Consider the following 18,448-nt stretch of genomic DNA (forward strand, 5'->3'; position numbering starts at 1 on the left):
CAAAAGGTGTCTCACCTCTGCCTCCCTCTTTCCTATACAAACACTTGGAACATATTTGAATCTCTTTCCTAAAGTGTTCCCATTCCTCAGCCTCAGTTTGAGACTCTTTCCAACACACACACAGCTGTGCTAACTCCCTTGCTCAGCGAGTTCTCCCTTGTTCTGCTTGCCCTCCTTCGCTCTCATTTGGGTGGTCTAGGTTTATATCCACGGGTCTAAAGTTCCTCAAGACACATCTGCTTGAGAAATGCTTGTGTCAGGCAATGGTTGTTATACGACGCTTCTAAAGCACATTGTGTTTCATGATAAGCAGGAACGTGTGTTGCAGCCAACGTTAAATAATGGTGGCCCTTTCACTTTTGTCCTTCTAAGGAAAAGATTCTGGTTTGCCGGGTCACTCCCAGATTCTGCTTTGCTGTGGAGAATTCCCTCAACTGGTGGAAAAAAGAGAAAACTAATGAAACCAAGAGGGGCCAAGCTGTTCCATGTAATAAAGATACATAAAGATAGGGAAGGCAGAGAGAAACCAAACAGTTTGAAAATCAAGAAAAGAAAAATTGGAGAAGAGACAACAGAAAGTGGGAAGAGAATAGTTTTGGCGTCTGCAAATCCGGTGATCCACACGGCTAGGAGCCGCGATGAGCACAGAGGCTTTTCATCGTGTTTGCTGACGGATGTAATTTCTGGCATGGGGGAACTTTCTGGAAGAGTGGAAACATTTCAAATTGTAATTTAGATGGCTTCTGCTTGGGTACATGCACTTATCAGGTATCATTGACCAAATCATTTAAGATCTGTACATTTAATGATACTCTAATGGAAAAGTTTGATTTGTGGGAATATTTGTCATAGACTCGCCAATAAAGATTAACAACCCTTGGCCTTCATGTTATATAAGCATGCTGCATTTTACCATTCATGTGCCTGAATACATAAGACGCAGATGGGAGAAGACTGGACATTAGTTTTTGTAAGAAACTTCAGATTTTCTGTTTGAAGTTGTTAATGACATTTTATCCTTTCCTACTCTTAATTTCTAAAAACTACAGGTTCCCGGACTTAGAGTCCAAGGTTTCATATTCTGAAACCACATTGCATCACATGTTTGAAAACGTTGGTATTTACTTTACAAGTAAAGACTTTGACCGACAACATGAAACATTTAGCAACTAGTTTAGTTTCTTTTTTTTTTTAACTTCTGTCATTTTTTTTTTTCTTTTTCTGGGTGGTACTTCTAGTGAGAAGCCACCAACAAGGCCAGAGAGGAAAGATGGACACGCCTTTGCTCTAATGATACAAGTCAATCAGGGATGATAAGTGCATTTGTATAAAGGGTAAGGAATACACCTAGGAGTGTGTCAGTCTGCACTGAGGCAGCTTCAGGTGGGTGCTGGGTTCCTTACACACGTGCAGCTTTTGCCTCTGAAAAAACAACTCTGGAATCTCTTATCTTGATGTGTCTAACTTTATCCAGAATGATTATTCCTAATGTGGATTGTACATTAGAACCTCTTAAAGAAAGATACAGGCCTGAGCTCCCAGACAGAAAACATGAAACTTGTTTTCTGGAAGTGGGGCTCTTTTCTTTTTTTCCTGTCTTTTTAAAAACATTCTTTATTTAATGACACATTTTAATAGGCATTGGGTTTTCCCTCCCCCTCCCCACCCCCTTGTTTTCCCCTCCAATCTTTCAATAGGTGTTTTCCAAGTACCCTCAGAAATCCATCATACTGCCATTGAGGTGTCTCCCAACAATGTAGGGGCTTATCTATTGTTTCACTGTGAGATCATCCTTGAATTGCAAGTACAAGGATATCTCTGTTTCTGCCTATGGACTTGTTTATTTCCTCTGCGCTTCCATTATACCTCCCCTTAGGTACAGTCCCTCTTGGGTTGAAAAGGAAAACAAGAAAGACAAAAAATTTTAAGTAAAATGAAATAGTGAGCCTTCATCTCCATGGTGTCATCGAACTTGTAGCAGGGATATCAATGTGAAGCTAGGGTGGCCAACATCTTCCTGTAGAAATTAATGCTAGAATATGATCTATGTGGTTCAAATGGGAGCATAGCATGGACTAGATCATCATTACCTGTGGGTAGTAGTAACAACAGTGATAAGAGGGATATTAACAATCTCAGGTGATCATATGTAATCTCTCTCTCATGAATTATTGATTCATAGGTTACATCACAATATCTTATTGTGTGTAGTACAGACAGCTTGGAAGTAGGATAATACACAATTTAGAGGTACTATTTTTAGATTTGACATCCTATTATCTTATATTGGCAAACATATGATACCTGACCTTTTGGGATTGGTTTATTTCACTTAGCATAATAGTTTCCAGTTGGGCCCATTTGGCCATGAAGAAATGTATTTCATTTTTTTAATAGCTGAGTAGTATTCCAAAGAGTAGATGAACCATAGTTTCTTTATCCAGTCTTCTGTTGATGGGCATTTCCGTTGCTCCCATGTTTTTGCAATTATTGATTGTGCTGCTATGAACATAGGGGTGCATGTTGCTTTCTCGTGTAACAGGTCTTTGGATATATTCCTAGAAGTGGTATTGCTGGGTCGTATGGAATGAAGATTTTCAGTTGTCTGAGTATTCTCCATACCGATTTCCATAGAGGCTACACCAGCCTGCAATTCCCCCAGCAGTGGAGTAGGGTTCCTTCCCCGGCCCCCCCGCATCCTCTCCAGCAAGTGTTGTTGGTGGTATGTGAACCATTCTTACTGGAGTTAGGTGGTAACCTCAGTGATGTTTTTATTTGGATTTCCCTTATTACAAGGGAGCTTGAGCATTTTTTTTCATATGTGTATTATCCTTTTGGATTTGTTCCTTTGTGAAGTGTCTGCCCATTTCCCCATGCCCATTTCTTGACTGGTTGGTTTGTTTTGTTGTTTTGATTGTTCTGGAGTTCTTTATAGATTCTGGAGATTAACCCCTTGTCTCCTGTGTACTGTGCAAAGATTTTCATGGACTCCTTTTCTAACATGCCCAGGTAAGCATGACTGCAGTGAGTGTACCAGACCCATTCACCCTGCATGTCAATTTTTATTTAAGTCATACTCAAATAACAGGGTTTCACCTATATATTTTTCTCTCATGCTAAATTGAGACTTGTTTCTGTCTGTACTTCCTGTATTACACAGTGCCTGATCTCTTGTGAATTACCTGCTGAGTTTCATTAATGTATCCATTCTTTGACAGGTGTTTGCTAAGACCTTGCTGAGGTGCACTTTGTGGTCAAGACTGGAATTTCAGAAAGAAAAAAGATTTCACCATTTGTCAATGTGGAGGCAATGAGAAGGAATTGCAAGATCCTTGTGAACTCCAGCATAAGGAGGCACAACCCAGCAGGACTGGGGCAGAACAAGGGGTTACTTTGCAAAGTTTGTGGACAAATGAAATTCAGAGGTAAGTTTATTTTGGTACAAAAAAAGAGTGGTTGAAACCCATGCATATTTTTTCATAATCTGCATTTTCCCATTAACTTTCAGAAGACTCCACTATGCATGGATTTCAGGTTAGGACTGACTAGGAACAAGACTGGAGAAGGTAGAAATTGAATAACAAGGTCTCTTGTATGTTGTATTTAGGTGTTGGAAGCTACCTTGAAGGCCATGAAGGGGAGGAACAGTCAGGTTTGAACTTTGGAAAGAATATTGACCACAGTGAAAAACACATGTTGGAATGAGAGTGTAGTACAGAGAGGAAGAGGTTGGAAGAAGAAAAACCAATACATCCTTGACTATTTAGCAAAACATATTGCAAGAAACCAGGTCCCTACACAAAGTTGTCATCCATTCATTACCAGATAAACTCATCTTTCATTCTACTCTCCAAAACAACACAGTCTTTCCATGGCGTTAGTCAGTGGGAGACATTTCTGCGAAATGAAGAATGAGCAATGGGCCACATACACAACTGGCCATGATCTGTCAGGACACATGCTGTGCTCCCGGAGAGCATATTGGAAGGAAGCACTTTTCTCCTCCCAAACTGCAGGCTAAAATGGCAGAATGGAGTCCTAACAAAGGGCTAGGACATTACTTACCTATGGAGGATAATTTTTGCTATGCAGCTTCACCAGTTCAGATGTCTAGGTTTTAGACTGGAGATAGAGCTATGGCGCCTCATCTATGGAAGAGAAAGGGGAACAAAATAACGGAAGGGACATAGCATCCAGTTTTTCAGAGGATGGCTCCATCAAGGCAGGACAAGCCCACCTCCATGCAGCACTGGGTTGGCATTAAGGAAGGATTATAATCATGGTGCGCTTGCACTGGAGGCCAGTCTCTCAGAATAGCATTCTGTGGACAGAGAGTTGTGATTAGTACTGTACTAGAGAGCACACAGAATGCTTACAAGATGACTGGCTTCCAGTGAACATTCAGTGACATGTGGGGCTCATTAACACTCTTCTCATTTACAGGTGTCCCACACCAAAGTACTTGGAATTCCTGTACAAAATCACATAAGCCAGTAAATTACAAAGAAATGCAGTGAATGGTATTTATTACTAAAAAATTCAGAAGAGCACAAGGCAAAAATAAGGAACTCTATTGCATACCCTAGTAAAGAATGCTAGACATCCCTTGGGAGTAGAAGATGTCTGTCCTACTCACATCTCTTTTATCCGCATATTGGATTTTTTTTAAAAACTTCTGTTTTTCCTGATTTTTGAAATACTTATAAGCTTACTTTCCCATTTCAGAAAAAAATAAAATGTCTGTGTGGACATCCACAAACACAAAAGCAGGCATATAGTTCTTACAATCAAATAAATATCCTATAATGATACTGTTTGACAAGCTTTAGTCCCCAGGGGCAGCACAATTTAAGTCTCCTATCCTGGTCAAGGAATTCCTCTGCATACAGAAAGAAACCGGAAACATGCTGAGATTTGGTAGCATGATTATATTATCCAAGTAATTTAGTGATCATCAAAGATTCTGGCCAGTTCTACCCGGTCAGCCCCTCATATCCTGCCAATGTCTTCGCAGCCCCTCGCTCCAGACCTCAGGCACAGATGGATCTACAATCAGACTTCAAGTCACTCCCTTTTCTTGATTCATGTGAGATTCTGCGACACTGTGAAACACACAGAAGGGAGGCCTGGAACCTTAAACAGAGCCGTCATTGACCCTTTAGAGCAATCCAGAAAAAAGATGGTCAAGATCTCATCACCAAAGATCCTAAGTGGGCATGAGGCTTGGCCACCGGAGGACCTGAGACTAACGTGTTGAAAATGCATTCACCGGAAATCTGAGAGAACAAAATGAGGAGGCAGCTAGAGAAACTAACCTGACTTCCCAAGTTTTCTGATGAGTTCAGGTTTTTAAAAAGAGGCCAATTAAAAATAACAAAAAGGAATAGAGGGAGGAGAATATTACATTCACACTGAAAAGGGAAAATGGATGTCATAAAAATAGAATCGAAGCCCGGTTAGAAAATAATTAAAGCAAATAAATCTCCAAACTGAATCAAGAAGTTACATGCGCAGAGAAATGTAATCTAAATTGTAAGTGATCATAATTGTGATCCCCATAGATGCCATTGTCAGCAAGCATTACAGATTAGGGTACTGTGAGATTATGGTATATATTTTTGGTTTGTGTCCACAGTTCCTGGCTCATAACTCTCTCCTCAAGACAGGCCACAGAACTAGAATGTCTCTTCCTCAAGACAGGATGGAGAGACTCCAACCTTCCCCCACCTCTCTGCCCTTGAGCTGGCCATAAATTCTCTGACCTGCCCTGTCTGACTGTAAGTGATAGAACTTCTACTTCATAAGGGCTTCAACCCCTTACTTGGGAGCAAGTTGTGTCCACCCATGCTTTGACACATGTTATCACACTTCACCTGTGCCTCAGCAATGAAGTCTCCATTAAAAAAAAACTCCCACCAGCAGTGGAGTAGGGTTCCCTTTTCCCCGCAACCTCGCCAACAAGTGTCGTTGGTGCTTTTATTCATGTGGGCCAGTCTTACTGGCGTTAGGTGGTACCTCATTGATGTTTTAATTTGGATTTCCCTTATTGCCAGAGAACTTGAGCATTTTTTCATATGTTTATTTGCCATTTGGGTTTGTTCCTTTGTGAAGTGTTTGCCCATTTCCCGTGCCCATTTCTTGAGTGGCTTGTTTGTTTTGACATTTTGGTTGTTTTGTAGCTCTTTGTATATTCTGGAGATCAGCCCTCTATCACCTATGTCGTGTGCGAAGATCTTCTCCCATTCTGTGGGTTGCCTTTTTACTCCACTGCTGGTGGGAATGCAGGTTGGTACAGCCTCTATGGAAATCAGTATGGAGAATATTCAAACAACTCAAATTCAACATACCGTATGATCCAGCAATAGCACTCCTAGGAATATATCCAGAACACTTGTTCTATGAGAAACCAACATGCACTCCTATGTTCATAGCAGCACAATCAGTAATTGCAAAAACATGGAAACAACCAAAATGCCCATCAACAGAGGATTGGATAAGAAAGCTATGGTTCATCTACTCCATGGAATACTACTCAGCTATTAAAAAAAACAAAATGCAGTTCTTTGTGGCCAAATGGGCCAAACTGGAAACCATAATGCTAAGGGAAATGAGCCAATCCCAAAAGGTTAAATACCACATGTTTGCCTTAATTTAAGATGATATGATGTTAAGTATAACATGTTATGTTTTGAATGTTATATGTTGTGTATAAACTAAAATTGAAGTATAGGTGAGGTGGTCACAGAAGGTGGCTGGGAACCCGCATTTACTTTTAACATATTGGTTACTCATTACTATGTCAATTAATTCCATAATGATGTAAATTTTTGCTGATGGTATGTTGGAGCTTTCAATTGACTGGGATGATGCTCTGCTGGCTCTGTCATCAGACCAGAGAGGGTATACCTAAGAAGCCGTTGAACTTGACGGAACAATAAGATGCTGGACTCTATGTTTGGTATACGCTTGCAATGGGGAAATCTCAACTGAACTTGAGCTGTGGTTATGCAACAAGGTGGAGGAATCCACCATGGTGGGAGGGTTTGGGGAGGGGTGGGGAGAACCCAAGTATCTATGTAATTGTGTCACATAATACAATGTAATTACTGAAGTTAAACAATAAATAATTAAAAAAAAAAAGATTAAAAAAAAATAATAAAAAAAATAAATTCACTAGTTGAAAAAAAAAAAAAAAAAAAAAAAAACTCCCAGATCGCCAAATACATGGAGGTTTCTGGATGGTAACACCTAGACGGAGTGTGGAAATTCCACACCCCTTCCTACATACCTTGCTTTACGCATTTCTAAATATGCACCTGGGCCCGGCGGCATGGCCTAGTGGCTAAAGTCCTCGCCTTGAAAGCCCCGGGATCCCATATGGGCCCCGGTTCTAGTCCCGGCAGCTCCACTTCCCATCCAGCTCCCTGCTTGTGGCCTGGGAAGCAGTTGAGGACGGCCCAATGCTTTGGGACCCTGCACCCGCGTGGGAGACCCGGAAGAGGTTCCAGGTTCCTGGCTTCGGATCGGCATGCACTGGCTGTTGCGGGTCACTTGGGGAGTGAATCATCGGACGGAGGATCTTCCTCTCTGTCTCTCCTCCTCTCTGTATATCTGACTGTAATAAAATAAATAAATCTTAAAAAAAAATAAATATGCACCCTTTGTCATATGCCCCACAAGTTGGTAGACGTGTTTCCATGCATTATTAAGTCCAAGAAGATTGTGGAAGCCCTGAGTTAGAACCAGTCAATCAGAAACACAGGTAGGAAACCCTGAGGCTCATGCCTAAATAGGCAGGCTTGGGGTCTGGGTCCCTTAACCTGTGAGATCCAATGCGAAGTGCAGACACAGAGCATCAGGACTGAAACAGAGGACAGCCAGCTGTCTCCTGCAGAACAGACGGACTGATGTATAGGACAAATCAGACGTGCTATGAGTACAGTGGGAGAAGGAGTCTGAGTTTGAGTTGATTTTTCCTCCTGTATCTTCAGAGGCACTGAGGAAAGCAATCTAACAACGTGGTATTGTATTAAAAAATATAAGCACAACATCGTGATACTATAATGCAGATGGATAGAATCAAATACCAGAAGTTAACACATGAAATATAAGAGCATTTGAACTAAGAGGAGAATTTTCTTTTCTCTGTTTCCTAGGTGTATGTAATGTGCTCGTGTTGTTTTACAGTGGGAGGAAAAGGAACTTTCTAAATGATAAGCAGGAGAGAAGCCTGAACACATAAAAGAAAGCCAATCTTGACAACCAAGCATCAGTAAGCTTGACATAAATCTACAGCTCAGTGATATGAATTGTTGGACAGATGGCTTATAAGCATTTAGTTGAATACAGAATGATCACGGAAAAACAGTATGTCCAAATTTACAAGAAAGTAAGCCTAATTCTGATTTTGGCAGTTATAGATAAGGGAGAAATAGTTTAGCTACAATGTGTATCTCCGTTTTATCAAAGCATTTGATGACTTATCTTCTGCTATCCTTAGGGATAAAACACTAAAATTCTATGCAGAAATACAGTTTCTAACGCTTGTACAAATTTCTGAGGACTCTTCGAAAGGTTAATAAGAAAATGAAATGAAAAGATAAGCTTACTTCAGAGCAAAAAAAAAAAAAAGTTGAAAACCATGCATGATTTTTCCATTTTGTACATTTTCCATGAACTGCTTGAAAACCTTCAAAGTATGGATTTCGATATTTTTTTAAATTGAGAGTCAGATTTACAGAGAGAAGGAGATACAAAGAGCAAGATCTTCCATTTTCACTCCCCAAGTGACCACAATGCTCGGAGATAAGCCGGTCCAAAGCCAGGAGCTAGGAACTTCTTCTAGGTGTCCCACATGGGTGCAGGGTCCCAAGGCTTTAAGCTGTCCTCAACTGCTTTCCCAGGCCACAAGAAGGAGCTGAATGGGAAGTACAGCAGCTGGGACACAAACCAGTGTCCATATGGGATGCATGCAAAGTGAAGACTTTAGTCACTAGGCTGTGGAGCCAGGCCCAGATTTCAATATTTTTGAAACAAGATAAACTTACTTTTTCGTTTCTTTTTCCGCAATAGAAGTCTTGCATGTGAAAAGCTCAACTCAGTAACCATAATGTGGAATGTGGAACTGGCACCATGGCACACAGGCTAATCCTCTGTCTTGCAATGCCAGCACCTCTTATGGGCACCAGCTCATATCCCAGCTGCTCCACCTTCAATTCAGCTCCCTGCTTATGACCTAGAAAGGCAGGGAGGATGGCTCAAGTCCATGTGGGCCCCTGCACTCACATGGGAGACCAAGAAGAAGCAACTGGCTCCTGGCTTTGGAACAGCTCAGCTTCAGCCATTGCCTTCTTTCTGTAAATCTGCCTTCTCAATAAAAATATATGAATCTGAAATATTTTTTAAAATGTAAACCCTTAAATAGATACCCAACACTGTTGATTTATAGTGACCCTTCAAGAAGATCATGGTCCTTACTACATATTCTAGAAATGTGAACTAGTGAAAAATACATCCAAGATCTCTCCCAGGTGACTGTCCTTATCCCCTAGATCAAAATAAACCCAACTTATTAGTTGGCCAATCAAAAACATGCATGATTAGGGTTCAACTTTGTGATATACTGGAAGAAGCCACAGCCTGGCACACCAGCTCAAGTCCCAGCTGCTCCACTTTGAATTCAGCTCCCTGCCAATGCTCTGGTAAGAGCAGTGTTAAATGGTTTGGGGAAATCATGGAGGATGGCCCAAGTCCTTGGGCCCCTGCGTTCACAAGATGGTACCTGCAGGAAGCTTCTGGCTTTGAAACAGCTCAGTTCTGGCTGTGGCAACCACCTGGGGAATAAATCAGCAGATGAAAAATCTTTCTCTCTCTGTCTCTTTCATCCCTCATTCTCTTTCTCATTGCCTTTCAAAAAAAAAAATCTAAAAGTAATGTAAATAGGTCACATATGAACACACACACACAAAAATTAATCCTACAGTATGTATGTGAATGCCAAGAAATGACTTGTTGAATGCTGTATTCCCTGGCTCCCAGCCTGCAAGCCAATCAATGCTGCCACTCTGTTGAGTCTCCTTCTGGAGATATTCTGTCTATATGTGAATATTTTTATACCAACGTCAGAATGTCACGCACATTGCCATGCATCGTGTGTATTTTGCTTCACAATATGTCCTTGTAATCATCCTGTCCCTTTAGCTAACAAATTTGCCTTGCTTTTTGAACAATTGCATAGTATAGCACTTGGGCACACCACAACTTATTTAACCTAAATTCTAATGATGATGATTCAGCTTTTTTTCAGGTTTTGGTAATATAAATAGTGCTTCTGATAACATTTTTATATACATTGATTGGTGGTGGACGTAAGATGAATTCACAAAAGTGAAATCCCCGTATCAAGACTATGTGTGGGGCCCGGCAGCGTGGCCTAGTGGCTAAAGTCCTCGCCTTGAAAACCCCGGGATCCCATATGGGCCCCGGTTCTAATCCCAGCAGCTCCACTTCCCATCCAGCTCCCTGCTTGTGGCCTGGGAAAGCAGTTGAGGACGGCCCAATGCATTGGGACCCTGCACCCGCGCGGGAGACCCAGAGGAGGTTCCTGGTTCCCAGCTTCGGATCGGCGCGCATTGGCCTGTTGCGGGTCACTTGGGGAGTGAATCATCGGACGGAGGACCTTCCTCTCTGTCTCTCCTCCTCTGTGTGTATCTGGCTGAAATAAAAAATGAATAAATCTTTTAAAAAAAAAAGACTATGTGTGTCTTGGGCCTAGTGTGATAGCCTAGCGGCTAAACCCTTGCCTTCATGCTCCTGTATTCCATTTGAGCGTAGGTTCGTGTCCGGGCTGCTCCACTTCCTGGCTCCGAACTTCAGATCAGCTTAGCTTGAGGCCTGAGAAAGCAGTAAAGGACGGGGGCAGCCCAAAGACTTGGGACCCTAAACCCACATGGGAGACCTGAAAGAAGTTCCTGGCTCCTGACTTCAGATCAACTTAGCTCCAGTCATTGAGGCCACTTGGGGAGTGAATCAGCGGATGGAAGATCTTCCTCTCTGTCTCTCTTTCTCTCAGGAAATCTGCCTTTCCTATATATATATATATATGTAAAAGGTATGTGTATTTTTCATTCTGTTATATATTATCATATTGGTTTCCCTTGGAATTTGGTAAAGATTCTGAAACTGCCTGTCATCAAGTTTATGACAACTGCACACGCAGCACTAATTGTTGCCACACTGTTTCAGCTTAAAATGAGTTAAATGTTCCTTCAATGAACAGCAGATGGCAGAACAGACCCTAATATATGACATCCGTGGCTTCACAATGCAAACATTTTTTTGGTTATGTAGATTCTGTAAGATAAAACCAGTTGTACATCAGTGAACTTCTATAGATGGAGATACTTCAATTCATCAGCAACAGCAGATAGTAGCCTGGTCTTTTGTTCCTTTTCCACCTGACAGAACACTAAAAAGATCCTCTTTGTTTGCTCCATAGTTCTTCCCCACAACCCAAACACTATCTTTTCTCCAACTAAATGGACAATCTGACATTAGAACAGAGAACACAGTTAGCAATAATAACTCTTAGAATTTCAATTGTGCTTGAAAGTGGCTTATTCAGTTTGTGTTGCTACAACAAGGGAATGTATAAGCATATGTATGTCACATAAAACTATTTCCTCAAGCCAATAGAAATGAATAATTCAAGTTGGTGTATTTACTATGATAAGGCTTCCCTTTGGCAGAACACCAGGAAGCCAATTTCACAGCAAAGAGTTTGTTTCCTCCGGGAGCATGTGCCATTTCAACAGGACAAATCCAATTAGAGCTGTACCTGCTTTGCCACCTCAGAGTGTCCTTTCGGGGGTGAGGGTAGATGGTGGCCTTAACACGCAGCCTACAGATACCCAGTGGAGAAAGCATTTACCAGCTGGGATGAAGGCAGTGCAAAGCGTTCATGGAAAATGGAATCAAAAGTAAGTTTATTTTGCTGCAAAACGTTTTGAGATCTATGCATAGCCTTTTTAAATGAGTACGTATTCTTAATGACCTTTCTAAAAACATTTCTAGTCTACGGGGGGGGGGGGGGAGATGGGAATTTGTTTTAATTAACCTGTCATTTGGCCAGCAGCTAAGTGGCTGAGAAGTTAATGGCATCAATGTCCCAAACTACCTGTACAGTATTTAACTACATAGCCTTTTACATAGTCTATTATTGTCCTCCTAGAACAACTGAGAGAAGTTTTATTTTAAAGCATCTAAGACAATGGTCAGAGCTATGGCATAGTAGGTTAAACTTTCACAAGCAGTGCTGGCATTCCATGTGGACACTGGTCTGAATCCCAGTTGCTTTACTTTTGATCCATCTCCCCACTTATGACCTGGGACAACAACAAAGAATGGCTACCGAGGGGGCAAAATGAAGCAGGTATAGTTGCTTGCAATCCTATAAATTCTGAAGGTGAACACCAATAAATATTGCCTCAAAGAGGGACAAACCAAGACTGGTGAGGACATCTTGAGTGCCAGAACTTTCCCCACTGCCATCCTCTTGAGGCAGAAGCTATGCCCATGTTTCAGATCAGTAGGCTCTGGCTCAGTTGAGCATGAGTACTGAATGGCTCAGCAGGGATGCGGCTGAAGCCTACCTGCTAATCAGACCACTGTTTCTTGATGTGTGGTCCCTCGGACCAACGGCATCAACATCACCAACATCATCTGGAAATGGCCTCAAAGTGCAAAATGCTGAAGACCCAACCTACTCCTACTGAATCAGAGACTCAGGTGGGGCATCTAGTGGTCTGCATTTTAATGAGCCCACAGGAGTTCTGATGTACATTCAACTTGAGGCCCATCATCCTGGACACATTCTTCATGAACATTCTGACACCTGGGGGTAAGGGGTGGGAGAGAATTAGAAACCATCAAGAAGAATAATCGATGTGATGCTGAACATGCTGCATCTTATTTTAATCCTCACAAGGTCTGGCAAGTCAGCTGGGGTGTTGCTTACATTGATTTTACATTGAGGAAAAACAGAAGCTGGCATGATCAGGTCATTTGTAAACGCTCCCCTACCAATAAGAGGCATCGTAGACTTAGGTCTATATGACTCCGCAGCCTAACTTCCATAATCCACTGAAACAATCTGTCCATAGTGATATTGATTGCCTTAGCATTTGTCTCTCTCCTCCATATGAAGCTATAATGCATCTCATTATGCAGCTTCCCAGTTTAAACCCAGGTGCATGGTAACACATGACAAGGTGCTGCTACAAAGCACAATAAAGAGAGTAAAAAGTGATACCATGCCAAGCAAATAATCCGAAACGAGATTGTAAAGTTACTAAAAGTTGAATAACTTTTACAAAGTTATGATTATATCATTCCATAATTTTTCTAAAAAGGCAATAAAAGGAAAAGATGAAGGAGGGCAGGTATTTGGCACAGCAGCCACTGTACCACATGGGAAGCCTGCATCCCATCTCAGGGTGCTTGACTTTGAGTCCTGGCTCTGCCTACAAATTGAGCTTCCTATTAGGCCACATCCTAGAGAAACAAGAGGTGTTAGTCCGAGGACTAGAGGCCCTGCCACTCAAGTGGGAGACCTGGACTGAGATTTCAGTTTGGCTCATGTCTGGTCAATGCAGCCAACCACAATACTGGCCCCAGTAATTTTTTTCTCACTGAATTATACCAGATGTTACAAATAAAGGATGAGCCAGCTGATTGTTAGAGCTGTGAATGTCCAGGTACTATAGGATGAAGTGTTTGCAGATAATTCAGGAACAAAACAGAATGGTCGGCCTGTGTGAGGTTCTGTCGGCAGCAGCTTCTGCCTACATGGCAAGTGGCAGCCCGTGCTGAGCCACAGCCACGAACAAGGGCACAGCCCTACAGCGCTCCTGCTGGTCTTGCCTGGGCAGCCAATGACGTCTCACCAGGGGCAGCAAGGCTGACGCTTCTGAATCAGGCTGGGCTCATTATTGATTTCTTTTTCCCAGGCCTGAAACAACAGGATAGCAATTTAGGGATTCCTGATTTGCAGCACCCCAAGGCAGGTCACTGTGCAGATGCAGGAACCCCAGAGTGATGAGAACCCCTTAAGTGACTTCCCCAAGTGACATGGTTTCAGGTGCCAGCATGCAGTTATTACAAAGTAGAGCTCAATGTCTGACGCTACAACCTGTCCTCACAGCCTCCTCTCCTTGCTGTTCTTCATGTAAAAGATTTATTTCCTTAATTATTTACAGTGGAGAGAGAGAGAGAGAGAAGGAGAGAGAGAGAGAGAGAGAGAATCTTCCATTCATTAGTTCACTCCCCAAATGACCTATGATTCTGGCATCCCATATGAGCACTAGTGCAAGTGTGGGCTTCCTCCTCTTCGGACCCAACTCATTGCTAATGTACCAGGGAAAGCGGCAACAATGACTGCCAAGCCCCCTTTGCTCCCACAGTAACTAGCCCCTGTTCCCTGTCTGTCTCTGAATGTGACTGCTCTAGGTACCTCATGTAAGTGGAATCATACAGGACTTGTCCTCCTGTGTCTGATTCTCTTCACCTAGTTTGATGTCTTCACCATTCAACAGTGTTGTAACATGCATTAGACTGAACTATGACTGGAACCCAATTATAACAGACTCCTCAATGTGTGCCCTTTCCACTTGTCATGTTACTGTCCAGCACTGGAATGACTGGGATGTGGGAGAGGAACTGAGCAAATGGTGTTTGGTGACAGAACATACACACAGGATCACCAGTGGAAGTTTCAGAGAGGCTAACTCCAACCTCATTTGACCTCTCCCTCTGCCTTGGAAAAAACGTGTTGTCATTGGAGCTGACCCAGAAGAAAACGGGGCCATCTGACGAGGGAGTGAGTTACCTGTCACTGGAGGTGGCCACACAAAGGTTGTCCTAGTATGCCTGGTTTTGATTGGGAGGTAGAAGGAGTTGAAATGGAAAGTGTCAACCCTTCCCACTCATGGGATCTGCCTGTGTGTCTTCAATCAACAACAGACGAAAATGTTCAGGGGGACAAAAATGCATCTATACTGAACTTGTACAAGCTTTTGTTTCCTTGTCCCTAATCCCCTAGCTAGAACTATATAACAACTATTTATAAGATATTGACATATTACTAGGTAGTACAAATAATCTAGAGACAGTATAATGTATTCAGGATCGTGTGCATGTGTTCCATGAAAACACTACACCAGACTTAATACCCAACTGTCCTGAGCATCTGCAGACTATGGGATCTGCAGGGGGCCCAGGGAGCAGAGGCTGAAGAGTGAGGGACAACAGCAACTGCTTTCAATTGCTACTCCTGAAATGGTGCTTGAAACACTGGAAAGAACCCTTGAAAACCAGGATTGCTGCCCTCCCCTCGCCACAAGGTCTGAAGGAGGATCCAGGGTTTTGTTTGGGAAGAGTGTTTGGAGACCTGGGGATGTCCTCCCAGGACCCAGAAGACACTGGACTAGAAGAGTGCTAACCCATATCCCAGTATCAGCCCCCTTTTAATTCCAGGGCTTTTTTTTGGGGGGGGGGAGGATGATGTTTATGTAGCTAATCATGGTGGAAAGCGTCAAGAATCAGGGGAAAATGGGCAAGACTAGTTTATTTATTTTCTTCTTCTTCTTCCTGTATTGGGAGGAGGGTTTATGCGGGGGGTGTTGGAGATACAAGGGGGAACCACACCCAGTCTTCCAATTGCCTCAGTACCCAGGGATGGAGAACAGCCACCTGATATCATCCTAGGGTCCCTGTTGTGGATAACTATTTTCAACTAGGGAGTTCAATTCCAACCCATTTACCTGGGCCAGTGTTGTGGTTAACTCACGGGCTACAATGCCAACATCTCATATAAGCACCAGTTTGATTCCCAGCTGCTCCACTTTCAATCCAGCTCCTTGCTAATGCAGTTGGGAAAGCAGTGGAAGATAGACCAAGTGCTTGGGCCTTGGTATTTATACAGAAGATCCCACTTGGCCCCTGACTTCTGCCTACTTGGCCTAACCCTGGCTATTGCAGCTGTTTGAGAGTAAACCAATGGCTGGAAGAATTCTCTCTTCCTCTTCCTTTCTCTCTGTAACTGACTTTCAAATAAATAAACAAATCTTGGAGGAAGGTGAAGAAGAAGAGAAAGGAGCAAGGCCTGCATTGAAATAGGCTCCACATGATTATGAAGAAGACCCTGAAAATCAAGGAATTGCAATGAGCACTTGTGTCCTAGAAGGGTGAGCACTCAAGCCCCTTAGCATCAGGACACGGTACCAAGTTTGGGAAGTAGAATCAAAGTCAGACCCACAGAAGTTCTGGGCTCCAGCTCAGCAACCATGAGGACACTCACCTTCCAGCTGCATGGCTGTCCTAGCCCCACACTTCCCTCCAGCAGTCCCCAACACTTGTTGAAGAGGATGTACCAGGGGAAGAGAGACAGCACAGTGGAAAGCAGCATGGGGGCTTGCGGATCCCCCTGCAGGATCAGTAAGCTCAGGGGTTGATAATCCAGGGATTTTGTTAAAATGCAGCTTATTCCTCTGTGCTGACTTCGTCCCTGGAGCCCCTCTTCTCTATGTCCTTTCTGTACTCTCCAGTTAAAATTTTTTGCTTTTATTTGAAAGGCAGATTTTCCAGAGAAAGAAGAAGAGATACAGAAAGAGATTTTCCATCTGCTGGCTCAGTCCTCACAGGGCCACAATGACTGGGTTGGCCCCAGGAAAGCCAGAGGCCAGGGGCTTCATTTGAATTTCCTTCATGGTACTTGGGGGCTCAAGTATTTGGGTCATTCTCCATTGCTTTCCCAGGTAATTAGTCGAGCGTTGGATAGAAAGTAGACCAGCCAGAATTCAAACCAGCATACGTATGGGATGCCAGAATTGCAGATGACAACTTAGGCCACAATGTCTCAACCCTAGCATGATATCTTTAAGGTTCATTCAAGTTTTAGCATGTGTCAAGATTTCCCTCTTTTTAAAGGTAGAATAATATTCCTTTTGTATGCCCTTAGCATAGTTTATCCACCCATCCATCTATCCATCCACAATGCATGCTTGGGCAGTTTCCACTTTTATGTGGGTGTACAAACATCCATCCAAGCCCAGGTTTTCAATGTGTAAGAGTACACTGAGAATTGGAATGGGTGGATTGCATTTGCAAGTCATTTTCCTCTAGCTCCTACATCCTGATGACTCCCTCCCTTGAGATTCATTGTCTCAGAGGGCAGACACAGGAAACATTTTTAATGCCCTGGACCTCTCTCTCTTCTCTCTGTCTGACTCCACCTCTCATTGTGGTTGCATCTGGGTGGACAGGTCTCCCACATCCGAATTCACACCTCAAGAGTACTTCTCTACCTGAATCTCATAAGTTGTGGGAAAGTTAACACCCTGAGTAGACTACCCTTGGCCAGTGTACAGTTTCCTTCTCTCTCTCTTTCTCTCTCTCTCTCTCTCTTTAAAGCATGTAGCCATATTGAGATATAATTTACATGTCACACAACTCACTCATGTGAAGTATAGAATTCTATGTTTTTTGCATATTGATGAATATGGAAAACCATCACCCCAGCCTATTTTAAAACATTTTCATCATTTAAGAAGCAGATCTGGTGCCCTTTGGGTACTGCTCCTACTCCCCAGCCCTCTCATCCCTAGGCAACCATTCATCTACTTCCTGTCTCAGTAGATCTCCTTGTTCTGGACATTTCACATAAATGGAATCACAGAAGATGTGCTCTTTTGCTCTTGGCTTCTTTCCTTCAATGTGTTTTCAAGGTCTCTGCACATTGAAGTAAGGATTGGAACTTAATTATTTTTCATGGCTGAATCATTGTTGTAGATATACCTCATCTGACTTACCCATTCAGCTCTTGATGGACATTTGGGTTATTTCTATCATTTGGCTGTTATGAATGGTGCCACTAAAAATACTCTTGTACAAGTATTTGAGTGAGCATTTATTTTTCATTTCCCCTGGTTATATGAATATGACTAGAGATGCTGGACCTAGTTTTTCTTTTTTAAAGAACAACTGTTGGATTCAATTCCATATTGTTGCTAAGATATTCGCTAACAGAATGGGGCCCAGGGACCAAACCATAACCAGCCTCAATAACACAGTTCCAACTGGCACTTCTTCATCCTAACCTCAACCCCAAAACAAACCCCCAACACCCAAGCTTTTGTCTCTAGCTCAGCTTTTAGGATATGAAAGATCACCATCACCCCAAACTGCTCTCCAGGTATCAGGGAGGAGGACGATGTGACCTCTTCACCTTCTGTACAGGGACGCAGGGCCTGCTGCCCACCAGGTTCTGATGCATGGTTGGAAAAACCAAATAACAACAACAACAACAACCAAAAAAGACAAAAGTCCACTACAGGTTGATCCCAGCATGTGAAGAAAGGGGACCAGCACATTGGGCTGTATTTTGCATGAACAC

Source organism: Ochotona princeps, chromosome 17, assembly GCF_030435755.1.
Source record: "Ochotona princeps isolate mOchPri1 chromosome 17, mOchPri1.hap1, whole genome shotgun sequence".
Lineage (NCBI taxonomy): Eukaryota > Metazoa > Chordata > Mammalia > Lagomorpha > Ochotonidae > Ochotona > Ochotona princeps.